The following is a 25,164-nucleotide window of genomic DNA, read 5'->3' on the forward strand; positions in this document are numbered from 1 at the left end:
AATTCTGTATATCATTCATAGCAAAACTCTAAGTAATTTTATAGTACTTCTTTCTTGAGGCAAATTTTCTTACCTACTACTACATCATGATGCATTTAATAAGTATAACATATGGAATTTTCATTTAAATAAGCTGTGTTATGAACCTTAAAATGTCGTTTCTTAGAGAACAAGAAATATTTACTATTCTAAAACTTCTGCTCTGATGAATTGGCTAGGTAGACAAAAAGTTTTAGGGCAATAAAGGAATTTTATATGTCTGCATGGAAAAATAAAATAGTTGAGAGAACTGAAAAACATGTCTACTGAAAATAAAATAGGTTAAAGACTGAATTGGAAATATGGTTTCCCTTACTAAATAGTTGATAAAATATTTATTTTTAAAATCCTTATGAAATTTGGAAACTTTGAATAACTAATGTAAAAAGACTATGAGTACATTGGGGAATAATTCAAGGGAGAGAGAGAGAATTACCAGTGAAAGTGGATCTGACATCCACCCATCTCTGTTTCTAGCCATGTCCAGATGGGACAATATTAATGCAGCTGACATCTGCTAGGTACTAATTTATTTCTGGGATTATAAGTAACAATCTTATATGTCTTTGACCTTCCCAAACTATGATGTCATATGTTATGCTACTATCATGAGCATGCCTTGTTGGTGTCATCACCAACTAAGATTCTGAGCACATTGGTGCACCTAATGCACCTAACAGATAACAACTATTTAAACACAAACTTGCCCACAGTCATAATCAATGAACATATAAGAAAATATTAGTCTATCTTTAAAGTATTACAAAACTTCAAGTTTTAACATGTCAATCTAAGTATGATTTTAGAGTAAGGATTTCAAAACAACATTTATTCAAAGAACTATTAACTACACAATGATTTTCTAACATTATTTAACTGAGATAATCATCTATTTGACTTACCAACTAAATATTATTATTAGCTGGAAGTAATGAAGCTAAAGGAAAACTGAAGGGCTTAAGAGTGCTTAAGATGGCAAAAATGGCATTTAATGGTATCACAGCAGAGAAGAATTGAAATACATTGAACACATCAAAATAAACACATTACATATTTTGATAAATTCCTAGTAATGATTTCCAAAATCACGTCAAAATGTAGCATTCATATCTGTGAAGTAGAAAGGAAAGCAGCATTGCTACCGGGAATTAGCACCTCATGCATATTGCGTGCTTCATTCCATGATGCTAGGTTTGTCAAGATATCAACCTCAACCATGTGAACAGACCTGCTAGAGCATAATCCCTTGGCTGGTAGTTTCTCTGTGGAGACTATGATACTAAACACAGACAAGCTTATTTACAACAGGGAGAAAACTGGGAAGTGTAGCAAGTGATGTGATAATTCCCTTTGAGATAGTCAAACCTCACACACTTCCTGAGTTTATCTCAAAAAATGCCTTCATTATTTTGACAAAATTGAATTCACAATCACGGCCAAATTAACTAGTCACTTCCACTGAAGTTAAGCTGCCATGATTTTCTATGAGGAGCACACAAACACAGGAAGCACCAACTTTTCATCTTTAAGACATTCTATACCTTCAAATTTTGAAAGAAAATTCATAAAAGGGAACATAAAGAGTGTATGTAGATTTTCAGTCCTTCCATTCTTTTTAATTGGGTGTGCTAGGAATCTCCATACATATGCCCAATTATGTTTCTTTCTCTAATTTAAAGTTTTAAGAAGATTACATAATTGAATGAAACTTTGCACCTTTTCTTCTGTATTATCTGGAGGAGTTACATCTCTTTTGTCTACACTCAGTCTGTTCCTTTTATAATAAGATCCTATTAACTGGATTTTGGATGATAATAACATAGATTGGCCAGTTCAATTATCACACGTGTCTGTGTTTTTTCTTCTCATGCACTTAATGTCTGCTTTGTGCGAGATAAAAGATACTTAGTGCAAATCCAGCCTTGAAAGGGAACACAAAAGACTTCACATTGTCATGAAATAATACATAACACTTTCATTTCTACCTGCTTGTATCCTTTTGTCTGATTGCTCCATTAGTTCCTTTCCTCTGGAGTTTCAAAATTAAAAATAAGTAAATAAATGTAATGCCACTTTAGGTATAATTAAATGGACAATCAAACAGAGCAGAAAGGAGACTTTTCAGCCATTAATTGTCCTGGGAGCGCAGCTTTGGAAATATGAATAATGAATATGCTAAACAGAAGAAATAATGGACACATTCTGCTGAGAAGCAAAGTGAAAACCAGTAAAAGAATTGGCCTCTGTGAGGCCAATGACCAGCTGTGCAAGGCTGAACATCACCGGACCAGTGCTGCATCGATTCCATGTGTTAAGATTGTCATAAGCAATGGTGGCTCCTCCAAACCTGTATTTGAGTGATCAAATTCTTGGAAATTGGACATACTGGCTGAATGTGAACCTTTCTGATTTGTATTATGCTTAAATATTCAAACTAACACAATGAGGATTTCCTTTTTAATATTTGTTATATAGAGGAAAAAGTATTTATTGTTTGTGTTTGTTTAAGTTTCTGCACTTGTGGTTATATGGTAAATTTTCATATTAAGCTTAGTTGAAAAAGCAAATGTAACACAGATAAGAACTGCAGTACATTTCCAGAGACAGCATTCATAAATATCCCTTCCTGTTAGAAAGACAGTGTAGTGATAGCATCCTCCTTGGGCCAAAGCTTCAATTTCCAATCTCTCTCCTCTCTCTCTCTCTCTCTCTCTCTCTCTCTCTCTCTCTCTCTCTCTCTCTCTCTCTCTCTCTCCCTCCCTCCCTCCCTCTCTTTCACTCTCTATGTGTTTGTGTACTTGAGAAAATTAGTAACTAATGATGTTTTATAAGGAATATATGATTGAATGCCAAAAGCATTTAGGACAGTATGTAGCCTATGATGAATGACTCTTACTTAGCAGAATAAATATAGCATATTATAAGAAAATAAAGTGATGTCGACTATCTCTGGTTTATATTGAGAGATGACACCAATTTTTTACTAGATTATCTTGGGAATAAGAAACCTACCTGGAGTCTAAATGGAAACAGAATATAAAGCACTACACATTATTTTTACTAAGGGTATCTACACTGAGATGGCTACAGATTTCACTATGAGTGTAAAGATGAGTTGGTTATTGTAGACTACTTGGTGATGTTGATTTTCATGTCATCTCTGAGACTTTCTGGTATTACTTCAGTAAATCAGAAATTCAAAGGTCACACAAAGTGAAAATTCAATGTTTTATGGATGTCATAAAATCTATAAGTGCTGTTACTAATGCTGTTACTTCCCTGCCTCTCACTTTAGCAATTCATCACTGGAGAAAAAAATGACAAGTTGCCACCCATATGCATCAAGCTAACCTGATGTAGAAACTAAGATGAGCATCTTGTTAGTAACTTTCTGTCCACTGGCCCAACTCACCGTAGCTCAAAACTCCAAGGCAGAGAATATGTAGGAAAGCAGAGAGGGTAACCTGTAGAGATGTGCAGATGAAAATAAAATATATAATATGTGCTGTCCTGGAGGTAGCCTGGAGGGGCATCAATAGGCTTCCAGGAGACACTTTGCAGTCCTTCTAACATGGTATCCATCATAGCATGGAGTGACAGGAATGTTCATGTGCTCCAATAGAGAATGTGCATAATGCCCATGGTGGGGCAGATTCCTACAGGAGGAAAGACATGCATCCAGGACAAAGCTCTGACTTCTGCAGGCAAAAGACAAATTCAGTGCCAAGTCCATAATGGGAAGAATAGACCTACATCCCTAGATGGTTTTAGAACCATGGTACATATGAAGCATGACCCTGTAACTATGATGCTATATAACTGCACTACCTTACTACATTCACATGGGAATGTAGTGGGGGGGGGGGGAGAAGAAGAAAATCTGGAAGTTACATGCTCACACAAAAATAAGAACTGGCCATTGGTGCAGTTACAACATATACTGCTATTGCAGATGATTCAAGCTCAATTCCCAGCACACTTCTGGCACTGCAAACAACTTTCAGTAGTTCCTGCAGCAGAGGAATCCTACTCCCCTGCTCTTTGTGGACATGTGCACTGGTGCACAAATGCCCAGACACACATGCATGAACACACACACACACACACACACACACACACACACACACACACACACTTTAAAAAAAATAAACATTTGGAAGAAAAAGAAAATATGTCTTTAATAAAAGAGTAACCACAAGAGCTTTAAGCCAAAAGAAAACAAGATTAATTCATATATACGTTTAAAGTATATTTTATATACCCATACAACACTTTTACAGGCCAGCGAAGCAGGAGTTTGTATTCATAATAAAACAACTAAGGAAAATAGAAAAGTTCCATTTTCTTTCTTTATACTAATATGCATAGAAAATGTGACTGTTTTGCTTCCTTTCCACAGAAAGCAATTACACTGAAATATATAAAAAAATTTTCTACCCACATTATCAAAAGGTCAAATATATTCTCGCTAAGGAGCTTACAGAAATAAACGATTTTTTTAGTTCAAACAAATAAAATGAATTAGACAAAATATGACATATCTTCCAGCAAATGGAGGATTCAGGATGGCATGCTTTCTAGCTTTGTTCTGTAAGGGACATTTAAGGGAGAGAATTGGCTTTAGATGTAGACATAGTTTAGCCTTTAAAGCACATAAAGTATGGCAGGAGTAAGGAATCATTTTTCAGTAAAGCACAGAGCACATGGCAGCTCTGAGAATTTGGTGTGCTTTCCTCAGGCTATAAAGAAACCACATTTGCATTCAGTGGGGAAGCTATGAGAACCCAAAGACCAAAACTGAACATTTGGTTTACATTACTGAATATCCTTGTCTTCTAAGGGGCCAGAGGTGACACCATAAAACTAAGAGCTTCCTTTTAACATTTTTCTAGATAAATCTTCTGGGGAAAATACAAAGCAAATTTACCATTTTGAATCAAATATATCCTAATATAAATCCAAGGTAGATATGTGAATCTACATGGGGAAAAGGGAGAAAAGGTATACTTAAGTCCCCATGTGACTCTAACATAAACATTTTTAGCAAATTTATCTTGAATAGCCATAAAACTCTGTGATGTTTAGTCTTGGTTAGCAACATTTCTGGATCTGGAATCAACTAAGCTATTTTGTATACGTGTGAAGAGTTTTGTTTATCTGATGAATCAAAGTGGGGAAATACACACCAAAGTTGGCAAACCTGCTGTTGGTAGCCAAGATATAAGGAGACATAGAAAAAAAATACTTCTTTCTTTTTGTTTGTTAACTTTTGTATCTCACTAACAAGTTTACCTGCATTATTTGTGAATCTTTCAATCTTGCTCTGGTTGCTGCTGCTGCGGCTGCTGCTGCTGCTGCTGATGATGATGATGATGCCTCCACCACAGTCACTTCTTTCTCTGGCATTAGAAACCAGCATCTTTGAAGCACTGACGTATAAACTTCCAAACATTGACCTCAGTCTGGGGCTACTTAGGTATCCAGCATTGTGGACGAAATAGTTATGGTAGTAATGGTCTGCAGAGCAAAAATAGTCATTTTTGGACTACCCATACCATATTGTGTAAGCCAATTTAACAACTCTTCCTTCAATGTGTGTTCATTTTATTGGCTCCATTTCTCTAGAAGACTATAATGCAATATTCACCCATGACTTTTATTCAAGTAAATAAAAATCAATAGACAGTTTACTTTAGGGTTATGGTATGGAAACGATTTAATTAGGCATCAACATCAAAGTTCATGGTCCAGTCAGATGAACACTGAGTTCAAGGACCTATGACACACTGTATCTGATCTACTGCACAGAGACCAGGGACCAGTCTGGGAGCCACAGACTGCAAGAACTGGAGAACGCTAGTGAAGGACACCAAAACCTACCACCCATCATCAGAGATAGCAAGATGACTAAAGGACAACATAAGAACACAAACAGTAGAAACCAAAAGAACTCAGCATCTCCAGATCCCAGCTATCCTAAGGAAAGCAACCCGAGAACGTAAACACAATTGAAATACAAGAAAATGACTTTGGAGCCTTAGTAATCCATAATCAAATGCAGGAAGACACAGCCAAACAGGTGGAAGACATAAAAGAGGTCTATAGAGTTCAAGATCTGAAGATGAAAATGGAAAGAGCAATAAAGGCACAGATAGAAGAAAAACAGGAACGAGAGACCTTAGAGAAGAAAGTAAGCAACACAGAGGTGAGCTTCTCTAACAGAATCCAAGAAATGGATGAATGAATCTCGGGACTAGAAGATACAATCATAGAATTCAAAGCAATCATCAAAGAAAATACTTAATCTAAAAAATACCTGACGCAAAACATCCAAGAAATCAAGGACACCATGAAAAGATGAAACCTGAGAATAATAGGCATCAAAGAAGGGGAAGACACCCGATTCCAAGGCCCCAAAAATATCTTAACAAAACCATAGAAGAAAATTTCCTCAATTTATAGAAGGAGATGCATATAAGCATACAAGAAATCTACAGAACATCAAATAGAATAGACCAGAAAAGAAAATCTTCCCACCCCATAATAATAAAAACACATAATATACAGAAAAAAGAAAAAATAGTAAAAGCGGCAAGAGAAAAAGGCCAAGTAACATACAACGGCAAACCTATCAGAATTACACCTGACTTCTCAGCAGTGACCATAAAAGCCAGAAGGACCTGGACAGAGGTCCTGAAAACCCTAAGAGAAAACAGATGCCAGGCAGGCCAGATTACTATACCCAGTGAAACTATCAATAACCACTGATGGAGAAAACAAAATATTCCATGACAAAAACAAATTCAAACAGTTCCTTTCCACAAATCCAGCTACACAGAAGTTACTAGAAGGAAAACACCATGCCAAAGGGACAGTCACAACCAAAACTACACAGTAAATACATAACTACACTATCACAAAAACACAACCACACAAACTCTCTACTGAAACCAACATCAAAAATTAAGCGACTTAACAATCACTTGTCATTAATATCTCTTAACATCAATGGTCTCAATCTTCCAATAAAAAGACACAGACTAAATGAATATATGCATAAATAAGATCCAACATTCTTGTGCATTCAAGAAACACATCTCACCCACAAGGACAGATATTACCTCAGGATAAAAGGCTGAAAAAATATTCCAGGCAAATGGTCATAAGAAGCAAGCAGGTGTAGCCATTTTAATATCTAATAAAATAGACTGTCAACCAAAATTAATCAGAAGGAATGAGAAATGATACTTCATACTCATCAAAGATAAAATCAACAAAGATGGCATCACAATTCTGAACATCTATGCTCCAAAAACAAGGGCACCCACATTTGTAAAAGAACTATTAACAAAACTTAAACCACACATTAATAGTGAGAGACTTCACAACCCCACTTTCACTTAAAGATAGGTCATTGAAACAGAAATTATGCCAAGAAATAATGACATTAACCAACACCATAAATTGAATGAATCTAACATATCTGCAGAACTTTTCACCCAAATACAAAGGATTATACCTTCTTCTCAGCACCCCATGGAACCTTCTCCAAAATTGATCACATAGTAAGTCACAAAGCAAGCCTCAACAGATAAAAGAAGATTGAAATAATACCTTGTATCCTACCAGAACACCTTCATCTAAGGCTATACTTCAACAACAACAGAAATAACAAAAAGCCTACCCACACATAGAAACTAAGCAACTTTCTACTTAATAAGACCTGGGTCAAGGAAGAAATAAAGAAAGAAATTAAGGACTAGCTGAAATTCAATGTAAATGAAGAAACAACATACTCAAATTTGTGGGACACATTGAAAGCTATACTAAGAAGAAAATTCATAGCACTAAGTACCTTTATAAAATATTGGAAACAGCCCTCATAAGCAACTTAATGACACAGCTGGAGGACCTAGAAAAAAAGAAGAAACATGCAAGAGGAGTAGATGTCTGGAAATAATCAAACTCAGGGCTGAAATCAATAAACTAGAAACAAAGGGGACACTTCAAAGAATCAACAAAATCAAGAGCTGATTCTTTGATAAAATCAACAAGATAGATAAACTGTTAGCCAAGCTAACTAAGAGGCAGAGAGACACTATCCAAATTAACAAAATCAGAAATGAAAAGGGAGACATAACAACAGACACTGAAGAAATATAAAGAATCATAAGATCCTACTTTCAAGGCATATTATCTCACAAAATTTTAAAATCTAAGGGAAATGGACAATTTTCTTGATCAACTCCACTTGCCAAAATTAAGTCAAGATCAGATAAACAAATTAAATAGCCCTATTTCTCCTATGGAAATAGAAGCAATCATTGATAATCTTCAAACCAAAAAAAATCCCAGGGCCAGATGATTTCAGCTCAGAATTCCACCAGGCCTTCAAAGAAGCACTAATACCGATACTTTTCAAGCTACTCCAAAAAATAGAAATGGATGGAACATTAACAAATATTTCTATGAGGTCACAGTCACACTGATACCCAAACCCCAGAAAGACCCAACAACAAAAAAAGAGAATTTCAGACCAATTTCTCTTATGAACATCGTTGCAAAAATGCTCAATAAAATACTCACAAAATGAGTATAAGACTATATCAAAGATATCATTCACCATGACCAGGTAGGCTTCATTCCAGGCATGCAGAGATGGTTTAATACACAGAAATTCATCACTATAATCCACCATACCAACAAACTGAAAGAAAAAAAAACACATGATCATCTCCTTAGATGCTGAAAAAGAATTTCACAAAATCCAACACCCATTCATGTTTAAAGTTTTGGAGAGATCAGGGATACAAGGCACATACCTAAACATAATAAAGGCTATATACAGCAAGCCAATAGCTGACATCAAATTAAATGGAGAGATACCCAAGGTAATTTCTCTAAAATCGGGGATCAGATAAAGCTGCCCACTTTCTCCATATCTCTTCAATATAGTTCTTGAAGTCCTATCCAGAGCAATAAGACAACAAAAGGAGATCAAAGGGTTCCAAATGAGAAAGGAAGAAGTCAAATTATCCCTATTAGCAGATTATATGATTGTGTACATAAATGACAACCAAAATTCCACCAGAGAACTCCTACAGCTGACAAACACCTTCAGAAAATTGGCTGAATACAGAATTAACTCAAATAAGTCAGTAGCCTTCCTTTATACAAATGACAATAATACAGAGGAAGAAATTAGGAAAATACATGCTTTATGTTAGCCACAAGCACCCTGTTTTTAATAGCTGAATAGTATTGCATAGTGTAAATGTACCACAGTTTCTTTATCTATTCTTCAACTGAGGGACATTCAGGCTATTTCCAGTTTCAAGCTATTATGAATAAGGCTGCTATGAACATCATTGAGCATATGTCCTTGTTGTGTGGTAGAGCATTTTCTGGGGAGATTCCAAGGAGTGGAATAGCTGGGTCCTGAAGAAGTCCTAGTCTCAGTTTTCTGAGAAAGCACCAGATTTCCAAGTTTGCATTCCCATCAGCAATGAAGGAGTGTTCCTCTCTCTCCACATCCTTACCAGCATGTGATATCACTTGAATTTTTGATCTTAGTCATTCTGATGGGTGTAAGATGGAATCTCAGAGTTGTTTTGATTTGCATTTCCCTGATGATTAAGGAGGTTGAGCATTTCTTTAAGTGTTTCTCAGCCATTTGATATTCCTCTGTTGAGAATTCTCTGTTTAGTCCTGAGCCGCATTTCTCAATGGCGTTATTTGGTCTGGTAGTGTTTAATTTCTTGAGTTCTTTATATATTTTGGATATTAGACTTTTGTCAGATGTAGGGTTGGTGAAGATCTTTTCCCAGTCTGTAGGCTGTCGCTTTGTTCTGTTGACAGTATCTCCTGCCTTACAGAAGCTTCTCAGCCTCATGAGGTCCTATTTGTTAATTATTGACCTTAAGGCCTGGCCTATTGGTGTTCTGTTCAGGAAGTTGTTTCCTGTGCCCTTGTGTTCCAGGCTCTTCCCTACTTTTTCCTCTATCCAATTTAATGTCTCTGCTTATTTTTGGTCAAATTGACACACACCTAGATATAACTTGGAGAAGGGAATCCCAGTGAATGAATTACTCCGTGGGAGTGCTTGTTGGATCACTCTGTCCATAAATGATTGATGAGGTGGTCTTGAGTATAACTTATATTACAACTTAAAAATTATTCCTTTAATAATTATTCAATAGTTTTAAGAATATATTAGGTATATCTATACTAAACCAATGACAGTTTAAAATATAATGAGTTTTTTTCCATATTCTTTACATGAAAATATGATATTTTGCAGTTTTCTAAATAACACAAAATGATTACTGGGTCTGCCAGTCCCCCAGACAGGAGTATTAAATTTAAATTTTCCCTCTGAATCATGCACCACAAAAAGAAGCAAAAAGGTGGTTTACTTTTCAGTTAAGTGAGCCATGAACTAGTATCATAACTTGGTATGTTTTTTGTAAAGGTCACTTAAAGATGAATATAGGTAAATTCTAAGACCAGAAAAGTCTGCTTTTAGATTTGTATATCCTAGAGTGTGTGTGTTAGTTGGCCAAGACATGAACCAAAATGTTTATCGCATCAGTATTTATAATAATCCCAAATGCAAAACAGTTCAAAGTTATGATCACAATAGGATAGATAAAACATTTTATTAAATCATGCAATGAAATGTTATGCAATAGTAAAGATTGATGAAGTAGAATTAATGGCCCTAGGGTGTATTAAACAAAGCAATTCACTATGAAAACATAAACTAATGGCATACATGCTATTAAAACTCATAGTAGACTGTACCCTTGGCACAGATGAGAGCAGAGGTTTTACAGGAGGCAAGGGGAGAATATAATGAGATAACAGAGGCCTTCTTGTTCTAGTAATACTGTTTCTTTTATTAGGTGCCAGCCTAATTTTACTCTGTAAAAATATTTACAAGAACATTTACCCAAAAAAGTATGCTATTTGTAAATTAAATGTATGTAACAATGTTCCCTCATATAGGTGGTCGTAGGCCCCAAGGATTGTGAAACATTACTTTCAATGTGCCCCGTACAAGGATAAAACTATAGATTTTTCACTTAGCCAAAGAAAACATTTGAATTATATAACTTGATGTCTACTTTCATTCATAAGCATATTAGGCCTAGAATGTTTCTGCAATATTGTCACCACACACACAAAATTGCATGCAGCCAGTTGTAATGCAATGGATATTCATTTCTACCACTTTCAGCTTTTCATGTCCTTTTTTCTCATTATCAAATAACCTTTTCATACAGATTATATTGATCTAAAATAAAATTTTCTAATAATTGCCTGGAAGAAAAATACAAATGTCAAAGTTACATCTCTTTATCATCTACTGGAAAATTATTGTAGCTAACAAAAAGTACACTGTGCCTAAGAATGTATTGGCCATTTTCCCAGTATTTATTTCTAACTATATATTGATTTTGGACATTATTTGTGTCCCATATGTTGAATTCTTTTGATATACACTGATAAAATACACACTGTGGAATGGTTACCATATGGCGGACACTTAATCCAGGCCTAATGATACACAGCTTGAACAGAAATGGTGAGACTCAGATTAGTCAGCAAACACAGTATAGAATTAAAATGTAGAGAAAATATATACAGCATTCTTGTTTGGTCAACTAAAGCACAAAGAAGATGTAGACTCTGTGTGCTGAGAAATCTTCAGAGGATGAATTACCTTCAAGTTTAAACAACTTTTGGGTTAAAATATGTTGAAACGGGACAACTGAAAGAATTTGGGAAAGACGTCATCCACTGGGAATGCCACAGGTATGAGCATATATCTTATATCCTTCTTATCCCTCTCATGATATTTCAATGTGATTTCCAAATTCTATTCAAATGTGACAATTAAATTGCAAGATAACTATGAATAGTTGATCAAAACACTAGAGTGATTTTAAATAGTCAACTGGCAAGAATGAAATTCTAATAGTAGTCAATAATTGACATCTAAAGTATCTTGTGTCACAACATAAAGAATAGCATTATCTTGAAGAGAAGCTGTCCAAATCACATAACTAATGAAAGGTGAACTATAATTTAAATGCATTGTGATTCGTCAACTAACTTTCTTAAGGAATGTTCATGTCACTTAGAATTGCCATTTAGAAAGAATCATTATGGAAGGTGCTTTGGAGAGAAAATTGGGTGAGATTATTAGACTAGGTAGGGTGCTCTATCACAGGAAAAAAAATGGAAAGGGGAATGGTAGAAGAAAATTCAGAGTACAGACATTAAAAGCCAGTCTAAAAATTTAATTATACTACAAAAATAAAAAAAATAAACAGAGAGGGAGAGAGAGAGAGAGAGAGAGAGAGAGAGAGAGAGAGAGAGAGAGAGAGAGAGAGAGAGAGAGAATAGAATCACAACATAAGGAAATTAAGTCGTCTGTAATATATCTTGAAATCTCCCCAAGAAAAAGAAAACATTTAGGTTCAAATAGCTGAGAGTCACCTCTAGACTTTTTATTTATTAGCTGTGTGTCCTTGGATGGGTAATTTACTAGTTATCTGTAAAGGGACAGTGATAGAGTGAGATAAGGGAACATTAAACAACCAGCATGATGTACACACTAAGCCTTATCACACCAAGGGCTTAATAAAGAGTGGCCAGTATGGCCTTTACACAAATAGTCATTTTAATGTTGTCCCTCCCACAGGAGCACTTAGGTGATGGTATCTGGTTTAAACGATTGCAAATCCAGTTAGCAGAGAAGTTGTTCGACTCTTGGACAGAGTCTAGATATGCTGGTGGCACCAGTGTGAACACTGAGCATCATATTTGGCACCCTCATAGCAAGGAAGATTGGCACAAATTTTAGAAACTAACATTAGGGAGATGGTACATGTGAGCTCTGTGCTCAGCATCTTTCTCTAAATTTTTGTCTCATTGACATTTCTAACCGACACTTCCAACCAAATCTCATATAATCTTCATATAATATATTCTCATCTTGTTTCTCTTCTCAATTTCATATCTTCCTTCTTTTTCTCTTTAGAAAACAGAGGTAAGTAAAAAAACAAAACAAAGCAAAACAGAATTTAACAAACGAAAAAGCATGAGAAACACACACACACACAAATACACACATACACACAATAAAAACTCAAAGGCAGAAAACATAATATACAAGCCAAAAAAAAAAAAAACATTACGATGAAAACTGAGTGCCCAGCCAAAATAATATGAGACAAGAAAAAATCTCCAAAAATACTACAAAGTTCATTTTATATTGGCCAATCTACTTCTGGGCATGAGGCCTGTCCTTCTCTGCGCTTTATGCCAGTGAGACTCCATGGGAGACAACTAACTTTTTATTTCTAGTGGTTGTCAATTTACAATAACTTCTTGGTTGGGGAAGGGAGCTCAACTCCACTTCCCCCTTTCAGTGCTGGGACTCTTCTGTCTTACATCTGAGCAGACCGCTGCATGCTATCACAGTCTCTGTGAACTCATGTGCATCAGCCCTGCTACATTTGAAAGACACTGTTTCTTTGCTGTCATCCATACTTTCTGGCTCTTTTATTCTTTCTGCCTCCTTTTCTGCAGAGATTCCTGGGTCCTGAGGAGAAGAGTTTAACAAACACATCTTAGTTAGAACTAAATGTTCCAAGGTCTCTCATTCTTTCCACAGTGTCCAGTTGTGGGTCTCTATATTACTGCAGGAAGAAGCTTTTTTAATGATGGCTAAGTGAGACACTGATATATCATGTGTATTTTTTATCTAATCCATTCTGTCAGGTGTGAGATGAAATCTCATAACAGTTTTGGTTTGCATTTTTCTGATGACTAAGGACTTTAAACATTTAAGTGTTTCTTGGCTATTAATTTTTCATCATCTGGATGATGGTATTCTTTGCCATACAGAAGAAGCTTTTCAGTTTCATGAGGTCCCATTAATTAATTAATTAATTAACAATTAATTAATTGTTCTAAGAACCTGTGCTATTATTGATGTCCTGTTCAGAGAGTCTTTTACTGTAACAGTAAATTCAAGACTGCTCTACCCTCTCTGTTTGTATCAAATTCAGGGTAACCAAGTCTTAAATACATTTTCTATTCTAACTTAACAAATAGTTAAGCTATTGTTGCTTTATTTTGTTTACTTTTTTCTAAGTTGATGAGTGTATTAAATAAACAACTACATAGAACAAATGTCTAAAACAACAAATAACTGCAACATTAATTTTGAAGTGTATTTTGGCATATAATTCTGTCCAAATAACATAAATACATAAAAGAAAGTGAAGATTTCATAACACATAAAAACAATGCTACCAGATTGGATTGGATATTTCTCTACTATATCACAATAAAATGTTTTTAAGCCAAAGAAAAAGAACACCAGAGAATAATAAAACTCTAATAATACTTACAGTGGCATTTTTATAGATAGATTTTATAGATACTATATTTTCTTTAATTATTAAATTTTTGTGATTTTCAAAGATAATATGATTATCAAACTATGAAAGCCACATTGTAATTTTATTGTGAATAAAAAGACAATCACTATTTCCCTAAATCTTTCAAATTAATTCTGTAGACACCTTCACGCAAATTAAAATGCAGAGATGCTGAGACATAGATTGTAATCTCAGGAAGGTTAAAAGGGTTTCCTCATCTAAGTCTTTTAAAGTGAAATCATTGTTTGTATGACACACAGATTCCCTTGCACCATAAATGAGCTAAAAGAAAATAATTTGACCCAAACAATTCACCAAATGTGTGAAGTCAAAAATTCTATGATATTTTCATAATACATTGATACTTGTAATAGCAAGCCATAGTTTATGTTTCTGATCCAAGTACATTTGTTTGAAAGTCAAATATATAACACCCTTGAAGAACAACAGAACTAAGACTTAGCACACAAAATAAATGGCCTCAGCACAGTGACAGGTTTTATATTACCTTCACAATGAGATAAGGGCACCATATCACTATGATATATGCTAACTTTTAGGAGGCAAATTATAGCCAGACATATATGCTATATAGTAGTAAGTAGCCAATACTATGAAGCATTAAAATCACAGTATTGCTGAAGAGTTTTTCTGTGTAACATTAAAAATTAGAAATATGTTTTCCTCTTTGGGGAGAATTAACTTTGGTATGAATATTATTTTACACCCTTTATTTATTCCATTATAAGTTGTAGGCATCCTGAAGAATGCTAAAATATAAATATCTAACTTTAAAAAGAGACAATTTACTTGTAACCACCTCAAAGAAATAAGACCTCCGTTACAGTGTCAATGCATGATCTTTGCCCTTTCCTATCAGAGTGGTGCACAATAACTCAGAGCTGACCAGCTATGTCCTACACCTCAAAGTTCTCTACCAATCCTAAAGCTAGCCTCTGCCATAATCTCTGTGACAAAGATTCTTTTATTCCCATTAATTTATATCTTAATATTACACATGAAAAAGGTTTATTTTATATCTGGAAACAATTATATATATTTGTTTTTTAAAAAAGATTTCTTTATTTAAGTATACAGTGTTTCACCTTCATGCATGCCTGCAGGCCAGAAGAAGGCACCAGATCTCACTATAGATGGCTGGGAGCCACCATGTAGTTGGTGGGAATTGAACTCAGGACCTTTGGAAGAGTAGCCAGTGCTCTTAATCTCTTAGTCATCTCTCCATCCCACACATATTCTTTTGTGAATTGAGTAATTTCACAATTCATGCCAATCTGTGCTGTTATATGGAGTAAATTTTACTATTGAAGTATGAATAGCAATACTTTTTAAATTTTCCATATGAATCTGTTAAATTTTCTGTTGTTTTACTTCTTGAATGTTGAATTTCTAAGTAAAAAAATAATTTAATGTTTGACTATTTTGTATATTGGTTTACCAATATAATACAAATTTTTATTATAATAAGTAGAGTGTTACAAACACCAAAAGACAAATATATATATGAATATATATATGTATGTATAAATATAAGCATATTTAAATATAAATATATGCATATAAGCCCTTAGTTTGAAATAGAGTTAAGTGTTCTTTTTCACTTCTTCAATGCAAGAAATGTATGTTTGCATTTTTTTGTCCTTAAGTAAGATTGTTCGTTTTATGTAACTAGTCAGAAGAACAGAATATTAAGTAGGAATTCTTTATTTTTAAAAAAAAATAAAAATCGAATTTCTTATTCCACTGAATAATCATAGAAACTGAAGATTTATGGGACCTTGGAAGTATATTTTGAAATCCTTTGATTTAGTATACATTCATCTGTAAAGTTAAGTGACAGTGTAGTACCCCTTCTCAGTACTGTGAACTGAGTCATATGATAGTGGATTAACTCATTATCACATGGCTGAGGACACATCCTCTTTGCTGGTCATTGTGTGGAAGTTCAAACGAGCCTCATGGGAACAGTGGTTAAAAAAAAAACAGTTCTACCTCATGTTCTGTGATGAATAGAAATACTGACTAAACCAGCAGCAAGTGCACAGTAGCACTGAGTTGAAAATGTGTAATAATACAAATGTATATGTAAAATAAAACAAGTTTTACACATTCTGAGGCCTAAGCATGATCATATTTAGCTAAGGGCTTTTATTATGTATGTATATCCAGCATGTGACTATAAGTATCTCATAAAGGACCAATACACTTTGTAAAAAAAAAAAAAAAAGAAAGAAAGAAAGAAAGAAAGAAAGAAAGAAAGAAAAGTTATTATCAGTAAAACAATGCTAGAGGGATTACAAGTCCAGATCTTAAGATACATTACATAGCCATAGTAAACAACTTAGTACTGGAACAAAAACAGACCTATAGATTAACAGAAAAACATCATAGACCCAAACATGAGTACATATAACTTCATCCAGGGACAAAGATGCCAAAAATATGGTGGAGAAAATAAAACATCTTCAACAAATGGTGCTAGGAAAACTGGATGTCCACATTCAGAAGAATGAAATTAGATCTATATCCATTACCTTGCACAAAAAATTACTCCAAATGGATCAAAGACCTACATGTGGAACCTGAATCTTCCAGAAGAAAGCATAGGAAGTACCCTACATGATTTGGTATAGGAAAGAAAAGGACTGTATTTGCCCAAGAATTAAGGCCAACAATTGACAAGTGAGACTTCATAAAACTAAAGATATCATGCACAGCTAAAGAAACATCAGTTGACTAAAAAGGAAGCCAGCATAATGGGAGAGAATCTTTGACAGCTATACATCTGACAGAGGATGAATATCTAAAATAAATAAAGAACTCAAACAATGAAGCCAATAAAACATGCAGTCATTCAAAAAAAAAATGGGGCCTGGCACCTGAACAGAGAGTTCTAAAGAAGAGGAGGAGGAAAAGAAGGAAGAAGAGGAAAAGGAGGAAAGGGAGGGGACTAATATCAAAAAATGTTCACTGCCCTAACCAATTACAGAAATGCACATCAAAACAACTTTGATATTTCATATTACCCAAATCCAAATGGCAAAGATCAGCAAAAACAACCAACCACAAATGCTAAAAGAGATATGGGGGTAAAGAGAACCCCCATTCACCATTATTGGAACTCCAAACTGATTCGGCCACTCTAGGAGTCAGTGTGGAGAATTCTCAAAGCTGAAAATAAGTTTTCCCTATGACCCAGCTATTCCACTCCTAGACACACACCCAAAGAATCCAGCCTCCTAAGTACCACAGATATGTATTGGTCATGCTCATTGCTACTCTATTCACAATAGCTAGAAAAAAAAAAAACCTTAATGTTCTTCAATTGACAAATGGGTAATGAGAGTGTGCTACATACACACTAAAGAATATTAACTGGCTATAAATAAAAATATGAAATCATAAACATCACAGGAAAATAGATGGAAGTAGAAAAGATTTTATTGAGTGGGGTTATCCTCTCCCAAAAAAGACAAATATTGCGTGTTCTCTCTCATGGGGTCGCCTAGTTTCAAGTCTTCGGATGTGAATACATATGCTAAAGTAAGTACAGAAACCAATAAAGTGTAAGGGAGCCATGGAGATGGGAGACTTGGAGAGCAACTGAGATGGGAACAGCAGGATAGAAGTGATCTGAAGGGGAAATGGTAGAAACTGAGTGGTTTTAATTAGTGAGTGAGGGAGATAAATATAGAAGAAAGATGTGTGAGGATAAAAGAACAGGAAGGATGTCCTACAAAGTCATAAGGAATCATACATTGACTGGCTACCTAGAAATACTTATAAGACACATAAGTCAGTGCAAAAATATACAAATATACTCTAAATGAAATTTTCCCTTGTGGGATGATGCTTCTTCCAAGAGCTAAAGACCATCAAAGAAAACACCAAGACCAGGCATGAGAAGTTTGTCCCTTTTGAGAAATATGCAGCATTTGTCTTAAAGGAAAAATTTAAAACTATAATATAACAGTCACAACATAACAAATTACTATAAAGATCAGATTTACTGTATATAAAACAAAAGACTAAGAAAACAAGAGACCATTTGAAATTATCCATAATTCTACCGTTGGTAGCATTAGCATACATGCTAGCACCAAGGCTATCTGAATAGTATCCTGATTTTATTTTAGCCTTGAAAGAATCAATCACTTTTAAGTTGCCACCTCATTAGAGGTCTCTCAAATGTGTGACTCTTCTCTCAGGAGAGGATAGTCCTAGTCTTAACTGGACATGTTGTTATGATCACAGCATAACTGTCTCACAAACTTTAAAAAGAAACAATTTATTGCACAAAAGTGCACCCTTTTTATTCTTATATTCTCCACTAGCCTTTTTTGAATGTTTTAAAAACTCTTAACTTATACCCATACCCTTTAAAGATTTATCTTTGAAATCATTCTTTATTGTTTAAAACAGAAAATTTTCTCTAACATCGTGTGTAAAGTTATTTTTTCAAAGTTTTCCTTTGAGAGAGCCAATATCATTTAGAAATTCTGTCTCTTGGCAACTCTGTCCAGTTTGGCAGATGAGAAAACTCAAATGCAGCTTGTCATTGCAGTCCTGTCCTCTCACATAGGCGCAACCCTAAAATCAGTCTTAAGCAGTGTAGTTCTAAGCACTGTAGTTCTAAGCAGTGTTTTGCCTAATGGAAACTTTCTCAAATCTAAACCTAAATGGATCCAGCCCAATTCTACTTCTGTGCTGACTCTTCTCTTCAGGTACTGGAGAAGCATGACAAAACCTTTACTGCCTTTATTTTTCTTTCTCCCTCCCTCCCTCCCTTTCTTCCTTCTTTCTTTCTTTCTTCCTTCCTTTCCTTTTTTTTTTTTTTTTTTTTTTTTTTTTTTGGTTTTTCAAAACAGAGTTTCTCTGTGTAGCCATGGCTATCCTGGACTCACTTCAAACTCAAAAAGATCAGTCTGCCTCCGCCTCCCTAGTGCTGGGATTAAAGGCACTGGTTACCATGCCTACCTTTTTCTAGAAAGCTCCAGAAGCCTAGAAGACAGGAGAAGAGGGGGTTCTACTAGCCATGTCTGCTGTAGAGAGCAGAAAGTGTCCATGTATTCAGCAGGAGTAAACTGCATTCCGCCTTGTCACGATCTTACCTGCTATAGAAACCAGGTTCACTGTCAACATTTGTATCAAATCACTGCTCTTTGTTCTGACTGTCCACTTAATTAACTCAGAAAGGCTTGAGGCTTACAATCTGTGGTTAATTTTACAACTCAAACTCTTCCTTAGCCTCTTTCTACTTTTTTCTCTGTTTCCTGCCATTTTTAAGTTGAAAATGAATTTTTCTCACATAATGCATACTGATTATGGTTTTGCCTCCCTCTACTCCTTCCAGTTTCTCTGTATCTCCTTTCCATTTGGATCCATCCCCTTTCTGACCCTATTAGAAAACAAAGAAGCTTCCAAAAGATAATAATAAAATATCATAAGATAAAACAAAATTAGCACTCAGGAACAGGGAAAAACAAGCAAACAGAAGGAAAGGAGCCCAAGAAAAGGCACAAAACATACAGACACAGATACCCACTCATTTGAACACTCAGGCATTCCATTAAAAACACTAAACTGGAAGCCATTATATAGACCCAAAGGAACTGTAGGGTAAATAGAGAGAAATATAAACAAAACAATATAAAAATAAAAATAAAAAATTTAGGAGCAAAATTAAATGTATTTATTGAGAACTGAGACAGAAGTAATTAAATTGAGGCTATAAACAATAATAATATATACTCTGTTAAAAGCTCAAATATTACCAACACAATAATCTTTCTAGCAAAACATTATCAAAGGAATTCCAAAATTCCCACCACACTAAAATATACACACATGTATGCAATGACTATATTTTGAATGGATGTTATTAAATTTAACCTAGCATAAGCCATTATGTTTTAAATTACTACTGTTTGTTTAGTTGTGTGAATAATTCTATACCATTACTAATAGATGATTTTTTGATGTAATTATACTTTATTTTTTTCTTTTCTTTTTTTTTCTCCTTTATTAATTTATTCTTGTTACATCTCAATGGTTATCCCATCCCTTGTATCCTCCCATTCTTCCCTCCCTCCCATTTTCCCCTTATTCCCCTCTCCTATGACTGTTCCTGAGGGGGATTACCTCCCCCTGTATATGTTCATAGGGTATCAAGTCTCTTCTTGGTAACCTGCTGTCCTTCCTCTGAGTGCCACCAGGTCTCCCCCTCCAGGGGACATGGTCAAAGGTGAGGCACCAGAGTATGTGAGAAAGTCATATCCCACTCTCCATTCTACTGTGGAGAGTGTTCTGTCCATTAGCTAGGTCTGGGTAGGGGTTTAAGGTTTACCGCCTGTATTGTCCTTGGCTGGTGCCTCAGTTTGAGCGGGACTCCTGAGCCCAAATCTGCCTATCATAATGTTCTACTTGTAGGCTTCTAGGACCCTCTGGATCCTTCTACTTTGCCCTTCTCCCATGCTTCTATCATCTAGAGTCCCACTAGAATGTCCTCCGCTCTGTCTCAGTTTCCTGGTAAGTGAAGGCTTTCGTGGGACATGCCCCTTGGGCTAATATGCAGATATAAGTGAGTATATACCATTTGAGTCTTTCTGCTTCTGGGTTAACTCACTAGATGATTTTTAAAAATGCTTTAAAAAAAAAAGCCCTGATGTGTGACATTGTGACAAAAACATCCTGCAGAGGCGCTGTCGAGTTTCTTTTCTGTTGGCTATCTGCTGTTGGTCATACAGCCTACCCTTAAGAGCCTACCTCCCCCATCACAGGAAGCCTCAATTATCTAAATTTCTAATTGTATAATTATAAAATTCTACAAGTAAATGTTCATTTGCAAGTGCTTATCAATTGGAGATAGTTTCCAGGTTAGGGATAGGACCATGTGTCCACTTTCCCTTTTAACAGTAGAACCCTATCAGTAATATACTTGGGCAAGCCCTTTGTATGCTGCCTCCATTTCTGTAAGCTCATATGTGCCCTGCTGTAATTAGAGGATTGTGTTTCCTTGCTGTCCTCCATGCACTCTGGCTTTTACATTCTTCCTGGATTCTCTTTCACTGGTTCCCTAAGCCTAAGGGGAAGTGTTTGATGGAGATATTTCACAAAGGGCCGAGTCTTACAAAGTCTCTCATTCTGCATATTTTCTTGCTGAAGGTCTCTGCATTTTTCTCATCTGTTGCAAGAAGGTTATCTGATGGAGGCTCAGCAAAGTACTCATCTATGAGTACAACAGAATGTGATTAAGAGCCAATATTTTTGCTACGTTATTTTAGTAGAATAGTAGTATTTGGCTTATGCTAGGACCCTGGAATATCTAGTATCAGGATATTGGTCACCCAAGCAGTGCTGCGTAGGTTCCATATTGTAGAGTGGGCCTTAAGTCAACTCAGATATTAGTTGATTCCTCCCACAATCTTTGTGTCACCTTTGTCCTAGAATTTCATTCAATCAGGACAGCACTGTAAACAAACAGTTTGTAGCTGGGTTGGTGCTTATGGTTCTTCTTTGTTAGCATACAGACTGCCTTCCTGTATTAAAGATGCTGGCATGTAGGTGTGAAGGCTCTATTAGGTGCTAGCTCGACTTCTCCATGTTCAAGGAGTTGTGTAGATATTGTTTGTACAAAGCAATCTATACTTTTGGAAACATACTAGGTTGTTTGGGGCTTCCCATGGGCAATTTTGGCCAACAATTCAATTAGATGTAACCTAATTCCACTATTGGAAGCTTAAGTTGGTGACAAAAGATGTCCAGTTGAAGCTCTGCCATCCTATTATTTGTCTATGATCATCTTCATCTTAGTATCTAGTTCAGTAAGCTTTTACTGAATTAAGTTTCCATACTACTCCTCAAATGGTCTTTCATTTTAATTGTCTTACCCCATATTCCCTCTCTGGTGCCCCTCTTCCCTTCTCCTCCCCACTTGTTCTTCCTGTTCCAGCCATCCCTCTCCACAACATTTCATAACTAGCAGAGAAAGGGTAGGAAATATATCTGCTCTTCCCCATAGTCTCTTACTCTATACCAAATTTCTGTGATTTTAAGGATTATAATAACATTTTAGAGAGTTTTGGGGTGATTATTCAGGTAGCAAACTGTCTGTCACCTTCTCATTTGGAAAGCTACTAACCTGCACTACCGCATACTCAGGTAATCAAGTTTATTCCTTCTCAAATCTCTGATGGAGCTGAAGACCAGGTAGCTTAGTTTTACAATGAAGCTTAGTTGTTTAGAGGTTAAGATGTTTTTAGGTCTAGATCGGTGTTTTAAGTTGATAATGACAATATGTGATGGATATTGATTTACATTCAGACATTTAGATGCACTAAGATAGGAAAGATATTTTCTTCAAGGCTGTCAAATACAATTAGCCAAAACACTAAGAATGTAACTTTTATATAATTCCTGGTTGTGCCATGGTTCTTCTTGCTATAGGCAATCTATTGTATATATGCATAATAATGTAAATTTATATCTAAAAAATAAAAAATTTTAAGAAAAGGGTTATAGCTTGGTTATGATTTACTTAACCACTAATAGCACACACACACACACACACACACACACACATATATATATACATATATATATATGCAAATGTATACCATATTTGTCTTGTTGGGTCTAGGTTACCTCACTCAAGTAGAATTTTTTGCTTTTTTAAAAAATTTTATTAATTTATTCAGATTATAACTCAATTGTCATCCCATCACTTGTATCCTCCCATTCCTCACTTTCACCTACTTTTACCTTGGTCTATGACCGAGGGGGACCTCCTTCCCCACTATATGGTCATAGGTTATCAAGTCTCATCTTGGTAGCTTGCTTATTCTTTTTTTTGAGTGCCAACAGGCCTCCCAACCAAGGGGAGGTGGTCAAATATGGGGCACTAGAGTTCATGTCAGAGTCAGTCCCCACTCTCTACATAACTGTGGAGAATGTCCTGTCCATTGGGTAGATCAGAGTAGGGGTTCAATGTTTACTACTGTATTGTCCTTGGTTAGTGCAGTTTGAGCAGACCCCCCTGGGCCCCAATCCATGCATCATGATGTTCTTCTTATAGGTTTCTAAGACCCTCTGGGTCCTTGTATTTCCCCATCTCCTATATTTCTCTTACCTAGAGTCTCAGTAGGATTTCCTCACATCTACCTCAATCTCCTGGTAAGTGAAGACTTCCATGGGACATGCCTCTTGGGCTACTGCCCAATTATAAATGAGTATATACTATGTAAGTCTTTCTGTTTCTGGGTTAACTCACTCATTATGATCATCTCTAGTCCCATCCATTTGTCCACAAATTTTGGGATTTTCTTGTTTTTAATAGCTGAGTAGTATTCCATAGTGAAAATGTACCACATTTTTTTTATCCATTCTTCAACTGAGGAGCATTTAGGCTATTTCCAGGTTCTGGCTATTATTAATAAGGCTGTATTCATACCATATACCTGTGAATTTCATGATCCCATTCTTCTTAACAGCTAAGTAATATTCCATTGTGGAATATACTACATATTCTTTGTCCATACATCTGCTGACAGACATCTAGATTGTTTCCAATTTCTGGTTGTTATAAATAGAGAATCAGTGAACATTGTTAAGCAAGATCCTTTTTGGTAGGATGATGCATCCCTTGTGTATATCCCCAGGGGTAGCATAGTTTAATCTTGGGGTAGATCAATCCAACCTTCCTGAGGTACCACCACACTGATTTCCTTAATAGCTGTATAAATATGCAGCCTACCATTGCATACCACCAGCAATGGATGAGAGTTTTACTTACTCTACATCCTTGAGAGCATGAGCTGTCATTTTGTTTTATTGATCTTACCCATTCTGATGAGTATAAGATGAAATCTCAAAGTAGCTTTGATGCACCTACTTCTTCTCAGCATCACCATCCCTCTTTGCATCCTGGTAACTCACTGTATCTCCAGTAATGACAGAAGCTTCTTATTCTTCCCCAGATTAAGAACACAGTTTTCATTCATTCAGTTTGTTGAGACAGAAATAATAACTCCTCCTCCCAGCAAAGACTATTTAAAGTGAGCCATGTCTAGAATTCCTGAGGACAGTTTTAGCTTTCAGTCAAAAACCAAGATCTGTCCTGACAATTTAGCATCATTGAACTCTTTGTCTTCAATTAATAATAATAATTTGTGTCTCTCTCCTGACTATCTCAACAATCCATAGGTTCAGATCATCCCCATATTTCCTGAAAGCAAACTGTTAATATTGCTTTATGAACATTATAGCACTTTTGTTATTACTAATGAATTACATAATTTAATTGCCTAATTGTTCTTATATAGAAATAATGTGTTCGGATTATTTCACCTGCCTTTCAGAGTCCCACTATAAAATTATATAAAAATTATATGATTCACTTATTGGCCTAGTATCTATATATAGAGGGGTGCATTTGATATTTAATTTGGGGACAGGGCTTTTGCTTTTCTTCTTCAACTGTCATATAATACTCATGAATATTTATAATGTTCTTACCATGCTTAATGAGCAAGCCAGTTGATTAGCATTTTCTTCTCAATCATTAGCGCTGATTTGTGTGTGTATCCTCAAATATCTCTCATCTATACCTTTGTAACATATACAATAAATTAATGTAACAAATGCCACAGAG

This window comes from Acomys minous (genome assembly GCF_964271855.1).
Source record: "Acomys minous genome assembly, chromosome: 8".
Taxonomy (NCBI): domain Eukaryota; kingdom Metazoa; phylum Chordata; class Mammalia; order Rodentia; family Muridae; genus Acomys; species Acomys minous.